The sequence below is a fragment of the Salvelinus alpinus genome, chromosome 8 (genome assembly GCF_045679555.1).
Source record: "Salvelinus alpinus chromosome 8, SLU_Salpinus.1, whole genome shotgun sequence".
In the NCBI taxonomy this organism is placed as follows: domain Eukaryota; kingdom Metazoa; phylum Chordata; class Actinopteri; order Salmoniformes; family Salmonidae; genus Salvelinus; species Salvelinus alpinus.
The window spans coordinates 68395957-68408385 of record NC_092093.1 but is presented as its reverse complement, the minus strand read 5'-3'; the positions used below and the strand labels follow the sequence as shown (position 1 = coordinate 68408385).

Here is a 12429-nt window from a genome sequence, read left to right as displayed (position 1 = left end):
GGATTTGTTTTCGAATTCTTTGTGGATCTGTGTAATCTGAGGGAAATATGTCTCTCTAATATGGTCATACATTGGGCAGGAGGTTAGGAAGTGCAGCTCAGTTTCCACCTCATTTTGTGGGCAGTGTGCACATAGCCTGTCTTCTCTTGAGAGCCATGTCTGCCTACGGCGGCCTTTCTCAATAGCAAGGCTATGCTCACTGAGTCTGTACATAGTCAAAGCTTTCCTTAAGTTTGGGTCAGTCACAGTGGTCAGGTATTCTGCCACTGTGTACTCTCTGTTTAGGGCCAAATAGCATTCTAGTTTGCTCTGTTTTTTTGTTAATTCTTTCCAATGTGTCAAGTAATTATCTTTTTGTTTTCTCATGATTTGGTTGGGTCTAATTGTGCTGTTGTCCTGGGGCTCTGTGGGGTGTGTTTGTGTTTGTGAACAGAGCCCTAGGACCAGCTTGCTTAGGGGACTCTTCTCCAGGTTCATCTCTCTATAGGTGATGGCTTTGTTATGGAAGGTTTGGGAATCGCTTCCTTTTAGGTGGTTGTAGAATTTAACGGCTCTTTTCTGGATTTTGATAATTAGTGGGTATCGGCCTAATTCTGCTCTGCATGCATCTCTCTCTCTCTCTCTCTCTGTCTCTCTCTCTGTCTCTCTCTCTCTCTCTCTCTCTCTCTCTCTCTCTCTCTCTCTCTCTCTCTCTCTCTGTCTCTCTCTCTCCTAGCTATCTTCTTCCCTGTTTGTCTCTCAATCTTTGTTCCTACACCCTAACTCCCTCCATATAAACAAATAGTCTTATCAAAGCTCATTTTTCTCCCTAAGCATCGTGTGTGAATGTTAATTCCCTCTGCTTGGCTCTGGCTCTGGGGGCAGTAAAGGACGGTTCAGATCACTGAGGGATCAGGGGAGATCAGTAGAGATTGGCACATATCATTAGGGATCAGTCGATCCCTCTTTGATCCATTGATCCTATCCACTGATCACTCCCACTTTCCCACCCCAGAATGACCATCCTAGTCCTATCCCATCCCATGCCCTTAGGGTAGCAGTTGCCCTTAGGGTAGCAGTTGCCCTTAGGGTAGAAGTTGCTTTTAGGGTAGCAGTTGCCCTTAGGTTAGCAGTTGCCCTTAGGGTAGAAGTTGCTTTTAGGGTAGCAGTTGCCCTTAGGTTAGCAGTTGCCCTTAGGGTAGCAGTTGCCCTTAGGTTAGCAGTTGCCCTTAGGGTAGAAGTTGCTTTTAGGGTAGCAGTTGCCCTTAGGTTAGCAGTTGCCCTTAGGGTAGAAGTTGCTTTTAGGGTAGCAATTGCCCTTAGGGTAGAAGTTTCTTTTAGGGTAGCAGTTGCCCTTAGGCCTAAAACTAGAATCACCCCTAATCCTAACCTCAACAATTAGGGAGGAAAATACTAAACTGACCTAAGATGACTGTCTAGAGGCAAGTTTGTACTGCTCTTCTCCACCATTCTTAACCTATTCCTTTCCCTTCCCCTCTTTCTGAGGAAAGGCATTTCTCCTGCTTGGGTCCTTGGATGACCGGAGAGGGGACACCCTATCCCAGAGGTTTTCTGTCTCTTCTGCATCTGTCAAACCCTGTGACAGCGATATGGCTTGTAGACATCAGCCATAGAAATGACTAACCTCTGTAGATTCCATAGGTGGAGAGAGAGGGAGAGAGAGAGAGAGAGCGAGGGAGGGAGAGAGCGAGGGAGGGAGGGAGAAAGGGAGAGAGAAAGGGAGAGAGGAGGGAGAGAGAACAAAAGGGGTCATGGGGTTGCGATCGTTGATTATGCTAATACGGTTGTTAATGACTTTAGCTTTGAGTGATAATTGATCGGGATCATTAGCATATTAACTCTGGGATGGTCTGTAATGGATGGCCTCCCTGAACCCTGCAATAATGAACTAATTAGACTAATTAAAATCAATAGAGGTGCCAATAAAAGGTTAGGGCTCAGGGACCACTCTATATCTGTAAGGAGGACAAAAGAGAGAGATGGGGATAGACAATTAACAAAGAAAGAGAGAGAGAGATTTGCTGACAAAGAAAGAGAGAGAGGGGGTGAAATGGACACTGCAGTCAGAGAGAGAATGAACAAATGAACGAGAGCTACGCAGAGAGAGCGAGAGACAGAATGAACTAATGAGCGATAGCGAGAAAGACAGAGAGGGTTCCTAATGCTGATTGATGTGGTCTTGACGGTGGTTAGGTGAATAAATGGCTTGTAGCAGGCCAGGCAGCATTACTCTGGCAAGGGTTGGGGGGGGACTAAGTGCTTTGTAAGGTCAACCATAAGGCCCAACTTACATATGTACTGGCCTGCCCCTATAAACCTCTGTTCATATATCAGGACGGGATGGACACAGAGAGGGTTCCCTTCTCACAGGGTAGAAGGGAAAACGCTAGCCCTGCGTTGGGCTATACTTCTATACGGGAAAGATTACAAAAGAGATTCTAGAAACATTGCAGGAATTTGTTTGTTTCAGTGATGAGGCTTCATTCAGTTGAGTGTATTTTGGAAATGGTTATGAACATGTAACAACCTATTTAAATGACTGATGAAAATGACTTTACCAAACTACAAATAGAACCATGTATTGGGTTTTTGTCTACTTTTTTCTTACAGGACAAATACATCCAGGTTGTGTAAATAAGACTGGCTACTTCCTGCAATCATCATGTTTTATTTTTCAATCCCATTTACATCATTTGATGATTCATGTTGGCCTCTCCTTTGTTTTCTTCCATGCCACATTGATTCCACCTCTCCATCTTAAAACAAAGCCAAAGATGGGATGAGTGTGTAAAGAGAGGGCTGTTTTCTTACAGGAGGGAGGAAGGGGAGAAAGATTAGGATTGAGAAGAGGAGGTATGAAGGAGGACAGAGTGGGGCAAGGAGAGTGTGGAGAAAGGGAAGGAGAGGGAGGAGATATGAAGGAGGATGGAGTGGGGGAAGGAGAGGGTAGGGAGAGGGAGGAGAGGAGGAGGTATGAAGGAGGACAGAGGGGGAAGGAGAGGGTGGAGAGAGGGAAGGAGGAGGTATGAAGGAGGACATAGGGGGAAGGAGAGGAGGACAGAGTGGGTGGAGAGGAGGTTTAAAGGAGGACAGAGTGGGGGGAAGGAGAGGGTGGAGAGAGGGAAGAGGGGTGGAGGACGGAGTGGGAAGACAGGAGGAGGACAGAGTAGGGGAAGGAGGGAACACAGAGGAGAGAAGGAGGAGGACAGAGTGGAGGAAGGTGGGAACACAGAGAGAGGAGGATGGAAGGAGCAGCATTAGAGGACGAAGGTCTAGAAATGTCTGACCTGATTTGAGACTTAATTGCTTCTCTGACCTTGACTGGCCACTTTCAGCCTCACACTCCTTTTCCACCCTCGTTCTTTTCCTCCATTGTTTCTTTTTTCCTCTCTTGGAACTGTAGATATCCTTTCTCCCCCCTTCTCGACAATATTGAATAGTTTCTTACTTCCCTTGATTCTTTCCATTTATGACCACGACTCTGAAAGGAAACACATCTGTCCCAGTGTCCTATCATTTATGACCACGACTCTGAAAGGAAACCCATCTAGCCCAGTATCCTATCATTTATGACCACGACTCTGAAAGGAAACACATCTAGCCCAGTGTCCTATCATTTATGACCACGACTCTGAAAGGAAACCCATCTAGCCCAGTGTCCTATCATTTATGACCACGACTCTGAAAGGAAACCCATCTAGCCCAGTATCCTATCATTTATGACCACGACTCTGAAAGGAAACACATCTAGCCCAGTGTCCTATCATTTATGACCACGACTCTGAAAGGAAACCCATCTATCCCAGTGTCCTATCATTTATGACCACGACTCTGAAAGGAAACACATCTAGCCCAGTGTCCTATCATTTATGACCACGACTCTGAAAGGAAACACATCTAGCCCAGTATCCTATCATTTATGACCATGACTCTGAAAGGAAACCCATCTAGTCCAGTGTACTATCATTTATGACCACGACTCTGAAAGGAAACCCATCTAGCCCAGTGTCCTATCATTTATGACCACGACTCTGAAAGGAAACCCATCTAGCCCAGTGTCCTATCATTTATGACCACGACTCTGAAAGGAAACACATCTAGCCCAGTGTCCTATCATTTATGACCACGACTCTGAAAGGAAACACATCTAGCCCAGTGTCCTATCATTTATGACCACGACTCTGAAAGGAACCCCATCTAGCCCAGTGTCCTATCATTTATGACCACGACTCTGAAAGGAAACCCATCTAGCCCAGTGTCCTATCATTTATGACCACGACTCTGAAAGGAAACACATCTAACCCAGTATCCTATCATTTATGACCACGACTCTGAAAGGAAACCCATCTATCCCAGTGTCCTATCATTTATGACCACGACTCTGAAAGGAACCCCATCTAGCCCAGTGTCCTATCATTTATGACCACGACTCTGAAAGGAAACCCATCTAGCCCAGTGTCCTATCATTTATGACCACGACTCTGAAAGGAAACCCATCTAGCCCAGTGTCCTATCATTTATGACCACGACTCTGAAAGGAAACACATCTATCCCAGTGTCCTATCATTTATGACCACGACTCTGAAAGGAAACACATCTAGCCCAGTGTCCTATCATTTATGACCACGACTCTGAAAGGAACCCCATCTAGCCCAGTGTCCTATCATTTATGACCACGACTCTGAAAGGAAACCCATCTAGCCCAGTTTCCTATCATTTATGACCACGACTCTGAAAGGAAACACATCTAGCCCAGTATCCTATCATTTATGACCACGACTCTGAAAGGAAACCCATCTAGCCCAGTGTCCTATCATTTATGACCACGACTCTGAAAGGAACCCCATCTAGCCCAGTGTCCTATCATTTATGACCACGACTCTGAAAGGAAACACATCTAGCCCAGTGTCCTATCATTTATGACCACGACTCTGAAAGGAAACCCATCTTGCCCAGTGTCCTATCATTTATGACCACGACTTGGAAAGGAAACACATCTATCCCAGTGTCCTATAATTTATGACCACGACTCTGAAAGGAAACCCATCTAGCCCAGTGTCCTATCATTTATGACCACGACTCTGAAAGGAAACCCATCTAGCCCAGTGTCCTATCATTTATGACCACGACTCTGAAAGGAAACCCATCTAGCCCAGTGTCCTATCATTTATGACCACGACTCTGAAAGGAAACCCATCTAGCCCAGTGTCCTATCATTTATGACCACGACTCTGAAAGGAAACCCATCTAGCCCAGTGTCCTATCATTTATGACCACGACTCTGAAAGGAAACCCATCTAGCCCAGTGTCCTATCATTTATGACCACGACTCTGAAAGGAAACACATCTAGCCCAGTGTCCTATCATTTATGACCACGACTCTGAAAGGAAACACATCTAGCCCAGTGTCCTATCATTTATGACCACGACTCTGAAAGGAACCCCATCTAGCCCAGTGTCCTATCATTTATGACCACGACTCTGAAAGGAAACCCATCTAGCCCAGTGTCCTATCATTTATGACCACGACTCTGAAAGGAAACACATCTAGCCCAGTATCCTATCATTTATGACCACGACTCTGAAAGGAAACCCATCTATCCCAGTGTCCTATCATTTATGACCACGACTCTGAAAGGAACCCCATCTAGCCCAGTGTCCTATCATTTATGACCACGACTCTGAAAGGAAACCCATCTAGCCCAGTGTCCTATCATTTATGACCACGACTCTGAAAGGAAACCCATCTTGCCCAGTGTCCTATCATTTATGACCACGACTTGGAAAGGAAACCCATCTAGTCCAGTGTCCTATCATTTATGACCACGACTCTGAAAGGAAACCCATCTAGCCCAGTGTCCTATCATTTATGACCACGACTCTGAAAGGAAACCCATCTAGCCCAGTGTCCTATCATTTATGACCACGACTCTGAAAGGAAACCCATCTAGCCCAGTGTCCTATCATTTATGACCACGACTCTGAAAGGAAACCCATCTAGCCCAGTGTCCTATCATTTATGACCACGACTCTGAAAGGAAACCCATCTAGCCCAGTGTCCTATCATTTATGACCACGACTCTGAAAGGAAACCCATCTAGCCCAGTGTCCTATCATTTATGACCACGACTCTGAAAGGAAACCCATCTAGCCCAGTGTCCTATCATTTAATTTATGACCACGACTTGGAAAGGAAACACATCTAGTCCCAGTGTCCTATCATTTATGACCACGACTCTGAAAGGAAACCCATCTAGCCCAGTGTCCTATCATTTATGACCACGACTCTGAAAGGAAACCCATCTAGCCCAGTGTCCTATAATTTATGACCACGACTCTGAAAGGAAACCCATCTAGCCCAGTGTCCTATCATTTATGACCACGACTCTGAAAGGAAACCCATCTAGCCCAGTGTCCTATCATTTATGACCACGACTCTGAAAGGAAACCCATCTAGCCCAGTGTCCTATCATTTATGACCACGACTCTGAAAGGAAACACATCTTTCCCAGTGTCCTATCATTTATGACCATGACTTGGAAAGGAAACACATCTAGTCCAGTGTCCTATCATTTATGACCACGACTCTGAAAGGAAACACATGTAGCCCAGTGTCCTATCATTTATGACCACGACTCTGAAAGGAAACCCATCTAGCCCAGTGTCCTATCATTTATGACCACGACTCTGAAAGGAAACACATCTATCCCAGTGTCCTATCATTTATGACCACGACTCTGAAAGGAAACCCATCTAGCCCAGTGTCCTATCATTTATGACCACGACTCTGAAAGGAAACCCATCTAGCCCAGTGTCCTATCATTTATGACCACGACTCTGAAAGGAAACCCATCTAGCCCAGTGTCCTATCATTTATGACCACGACTCTGAAAGGAAACCCATCTAGCCCAGTGTCCTATAATTTATGACCACGACTCTGAAAGGAAACACATCTTTCCCAGTGTCCTATAATTTATGACCACATTTAGGACCACGACTCTGAAAGGAAACCCATCTAGCCCAGTGTCCTATCATTTATGACCCACTCTGAAAGACCCACTGCCCAGTGTCCTTATTTTGACCACGACTCTGAAAGGAAACCCATCTAGCCCAGTGTCCTATCATTTATGACCACGACTCTGAAAGGAAACCCATCTAGCCCAGTGTCCTATCATTTATGACCACGACTCTGAAAGGAAACCCATCTAGCCCAGTGTCCTATCATTTATGACCACGACTCTGAAAGGAAACCCATCTAGCCCAGTGTCCTATCATTTATGACCACGACTCTGAAAGGAAACCCATCTAGCCCAGTGTCCTATCATTTATGACCACGACTCTGAAAGGAAACACATCTAGCCCAGTGTCCTATCATTTATGACCATGACTCTGAAAGGAAACACATCTTGCCCAGTGTCCTATCATTTATGACCATGACTTGGAAAGGAAACACATCTAGTCCAGTGTCCTATCATTTATGACCACGACTCTGAAAGGAAACACATCTAGCCCAGTGTCCTATCATTTATGACCACGACTCTGAAAGGAAACCCATCTAGCCCAGTGTCCTATCATTTATGACCACGACTCTGAAAGGAAACACATCTAGCCCAGTGTCCTATCATTTATGACCACGACTCTGAAAGGAAACCCATCTAGCCCAGTGTCCTATCATTTATGACCACGACTCTGAAAGGAAACCCATCTAGCCCAGTGTCCTATCATTTATGACCACGACTCTGAAAGGAAACCCATCTAGCCCAGTGTCCTATCATTTATGACCACGACTCTGAAAGGAAACCCATCTAGCCCAGTGTCCTATAATTTATGACCACGACTCTGAAAGGAAACACATCTTGCCCAGTGTCCTATAATTTATGACCACGACTCTGAAAGGAAACCCATCTAGCCCAGTGTCCTATCATTTATGACCACGACTCTGAAAGGAAACCCATCTAGCCCAGTGTCCTATCATTTATGACCACGACTCTGAAAGGAAACACATCTTGCCCAGTGTCCTATCATTTATGACCACGACTCTGAAAGGAAACACATCTATCCCAGTATCCTATCATTTATGACCACGACTCTGAAAGGAAACCCATCTAGCCCAGTGTCCTATCATTTATGACCACGACTCTGAAAGGAAACCCATCTAGCCCAGTGTCCTATCATTTATGACCACGACTCTGAAAGGAAACCCATCTAGCCCAGTGTCCTATCTTTTATGACCACGACTCTGAAAGGAAACCCATCTAGCCCAGTGTCCTATCATTTATGACCACGACTCTGAAAGGAAACACATCTTTCCCAGTGTCCTATCATTTATGACCACGACTCTGAAAGGAAACACATCTATCCCAGTATCCTATCATTTATGACCACGACTCTGAAAGGAAACACATCTAGCCCAGTGTCCTATCATTTATAATCACGACTCTGAAAGGAAACACATCTAGCCCAGTGTCCTATCATTTAGGACCACGACTCTGAAAGGAAACCCATCTAGCCCAGTGTCCTATCATTTATGACCACGACTCTGAAAGGAAACCCATCTTGCCCAGTGTCCTATCATTTATGACCACGACTTGGAAAGGAAACACATCTATCCCAGTGTCCTATCATTTATGACCACGACTCTGAAAGGAAACACATCTAGCCCAGTGTCCTATCATTTATAACCACGACTCTGAAAGGAAACCCATCTAGCCCAGTGTCCTATCATTTAGGACCACGACTCTGAAAGGAAACCCATCTAGCCCAGTGTCCTATCATTTATGACCACGACTCTGAAAGGAAACCCATCTTGCCCAGTGTCCTATCATTTATGACCACGACTTGGAAAGGAAACACATCTATCCCAGTGTCCTATCATTTATGACCACGACTCTGAAAGGAAACCCATCTAGCCCAGTGTCCTATCATTTATGACCACGACTCTGAAAGGAAACCCATCTAGCCCAGTGTCCTATAATTTATGACCACGACTCTGAAAGGAAACCCATCTAGCCCAGTGTCCTATCATTTATGACCACGACTCTGAAAGGAAACCCATCTAGCCCAGTGTCCTATCATTTATGACCACGACTCTGAAAGGAAACCCATCTAGCCCAGTGTCCTATCATTTATGACCACGACTCTGAAAGGAAACACATCTTGCCCAGTGTCCTATCATTTATGACCATGACTTGGAAAGGAAACACATCTAGTCCAGTGTCCTATCATTTATGACCACGACTCTGAAAGGAAACACATGTAGCCCAGTGTCCTATCATTTATGACCACGACTCTGAAAGGAAACCCATCTAGCCCAGTGTCCTATCATTTATGACCACGACTCTGAAAGGAAACACATCTATCCCAGTGTCCTATCATTTATGACCACGACTCTGAAAGGAAACCCATCTAGCCCAGTGTCCTATCATTTATGACCACGACTCTGAAAGGAAACCCATCTAGCCCAGTGTCCTATCATTTATGACCACGACTCTGAAAGGAAACCCATCTAGCCCAGTGTCCTATCATTTATGACCACGACTCTGAAAGGAAACCCATCTAGCCCAGTGTCCTATAATTTATGACCACGACTCTGAAAGGAAACACATCTTTCCCAGTGTCCTATAATTTATGACCACGACTCTGAAAGGAAACCCATCTAGCCCAGTGTCCTATCATTTATGACCACGACTCTGAAAGGAAACCCATCTAGCCCAGTGTCCTATCATTTATGACCACGACTCTGAAAGGAAACACATCTTTCCCAGTGTCCTATCATTTATGACCACGACTCTGAAAGGAAACACATCTATCCCAGTATCCTATCATTTATGACCACGACTCTGAAAGGAAACCCATCTAGCCCAGTGTCCTATCATTTATGACCACGACTCTGAAAGGAAACACATCTTTCCCAGTGTCCTATCATTTATGACCATGACTTGGAAAGGAAACACATCTAGTCCAGTGTCCTATCATTTATGACCACGACTCTGAAAGGAAACACATCTAGCCCAGTGTCCTATCATTTATGACCACGACTCTGAAAGGAAACCCATCTAGCCCAGTGTCCTATCATTTATGACCACGACTCTGAAAGGAAACCCATCTATCCCAGTGTCCTATCATTTATGACCACGACTCTGAAAGGAAACCCATCTAGCCCAGTGTCCTATCATTTATGACCACGACTCTGAAAGGAAACCCATCTAGCCCAGTGTCCTATCATTTATGACCACGACTCTGAAAGGAAACCCATCTTTCCCAGTGTCCTATAATTTATGACCACGACTCTGAAAGGAAACACATCTTGCCCAGTGTCCTATAATTTATGACCACGACTCTGAAAGGAAACCCATCTAGCCCAGTGTCCTATCATTTATGACCACGACTCTGAAAGGAAACCCATCTAGCCCAGTGTCCTATCATTTATGACCACGACTCTGAAAGGTTACACATCTTGCCCAGTGTCCTATCATTTATGACCACGACTCTGAAAGGAAACACATCTATCCCAGTATCCTATCATTTATGACCACGACTCTGAAAGGAAACCCATCTAGCCCAGTGTCCTATCATTTATGACCACGACTCTGAAAGGAAACCCATCTAGCCCAGTGTCCTATCATTTATGACCACGACTCTGAAAGGAAACCCATCTAGCCCAGTGTCCTATCTTTTATGACCACGACTCTGAAAGGAAACCCATCTAGCCCAGTGTCCTATCATTTATGACCACGACTCTGAAAGGAAACACATCTTGCCCAGTGTCCTATCATTTATGACCACGACTCTGAAAGGAAACACATCTATCCCAGTATCCTATCATTTATGACCACGACTCTGAAAGGAAACACATCTAGCCCAGTGTCCTATCATTTATAATCACGACTCTGAAAGGAAACCCATCTAGCCCAGTGTCCTATCATTTAGGACCACGACTCTGAAAGGAAACCCATCTAGCCCAGTGTCCTATCATTTATGACCACGACTCTGAAAGGAAACCCATCTTGCCCAGTGTCCTATCATTTATGACCACGACTTGGAAAGGAAACACATCTATCCCAGTGTCCTATCATTTATGACCACGACTCTGAAAGGAAACCCATCTAGCCCAGTGTCCTATCATTTATGACCACGACTCTGAAAGGAAACCCATCTAGCCCAGTGTCCTATAATTTATGACCACGACTCTGAAAGGAAACCCATCTAGCCCAGTGTCCTATAATTTATGACCACGACTCTGAAAGGAAACCCATCTAGCCCAGTGTCCTATCATTTATGACCACGACTCTGAAAGGAAACCCATCTAGCCCAGTGTCCTATCATTTATGACCACGACTCTGAAAGGAAACACATCTTGCCCAGTGTCCTATCATTTATGACCATGACTTGGAAAGGAAACACATCTAGTCCAGTGTCCTATCATTTATGACCACGACTCTGAAAGGAAACACATGTAGCCCAGTGTCCTATCATTTATGACCACGACTCTGAAAGGAAACCCATCTAGCCCAGTGTCCTATCATTTATGACCACGACTCTGAAAGGAAACACATCTATCCCAGTGTCCTATCATTTATGACCACGACTCTGAAAGGAAACCCATCTAGCCCAGTGTCCTATCATTTATGACCACGACTCTGAAAGGAAACCCATCTAGCCCAGTGTCCTATCATTTATGACCACGACTCTGAAAGGAAACCCATCTAGCCCAGTGTCCTATCATTTATGACCACGACTCTGAAAGGAAACCCATCTAGCCCAGTGTCCTATAATTTATGACCACGACTCTGAAAGGAAACACATCTTTCCCAGTGTCCTATAATTTATGACCACGACTCTGAAAGGAAACCCATCTAGCCCAGTGTCCTATCATTTATGACCACGACTCTGAAAGGAAACCCATCTAGCCCAGTGTCCTATCATTTATGACCACGACTCTGAAAGGAAACACATCTTTCCCAGTGTCCTATCATTTATGACCACGACTCTGAAAGGAAACACATCTATCCCAGTATCCTATCATTTATGACCACGACTCTGAAAGGAAACCCATCTAGCCCAGTGTCCTATCATTTATGACCACGACTCTGAAAGGAAACACATCTTTCCCAGTGTCCTATCATTTATGACCATGACTTGGAAAGGAAACACATCTAGTCCAGTGTCCTATCATTTATGACCACGACTCTGAAAGGAAACCCATCTAGCCCAGTGTCCTATCATTTATGACCACGACTCTGAAAGGAAACCCATCTAGCCCAGTGTCCTATCATTTATGACCACGACTCTGAAAGGAAACCCATCTATCCCAGTGTCCTATCATTTATGACCACGACTCTGAAAGGAAACCCATCTAGCCCAGTGTCCTATCATTTATGACCACGACTCTGAAAGGAATCCCATCTATCCCAGTGTCCTATCATTTAT

The 12429-nt window shown here is 44.9% G+C and overlaps 1 protein-coding gene across 1 annotated transcript in view; it reads left to right on the top strand.

Moving 5' to 3' along the window:
* The window catches only part of LOC139583582 (polyamine-modulated factor 1-binding protein 1-like), a 163126-nt gene that overhangs the window by 10305 nt on the left and 140392 nt on the right, over positions 1–12429 (top strand). The window lies entirely within an intron of this gene.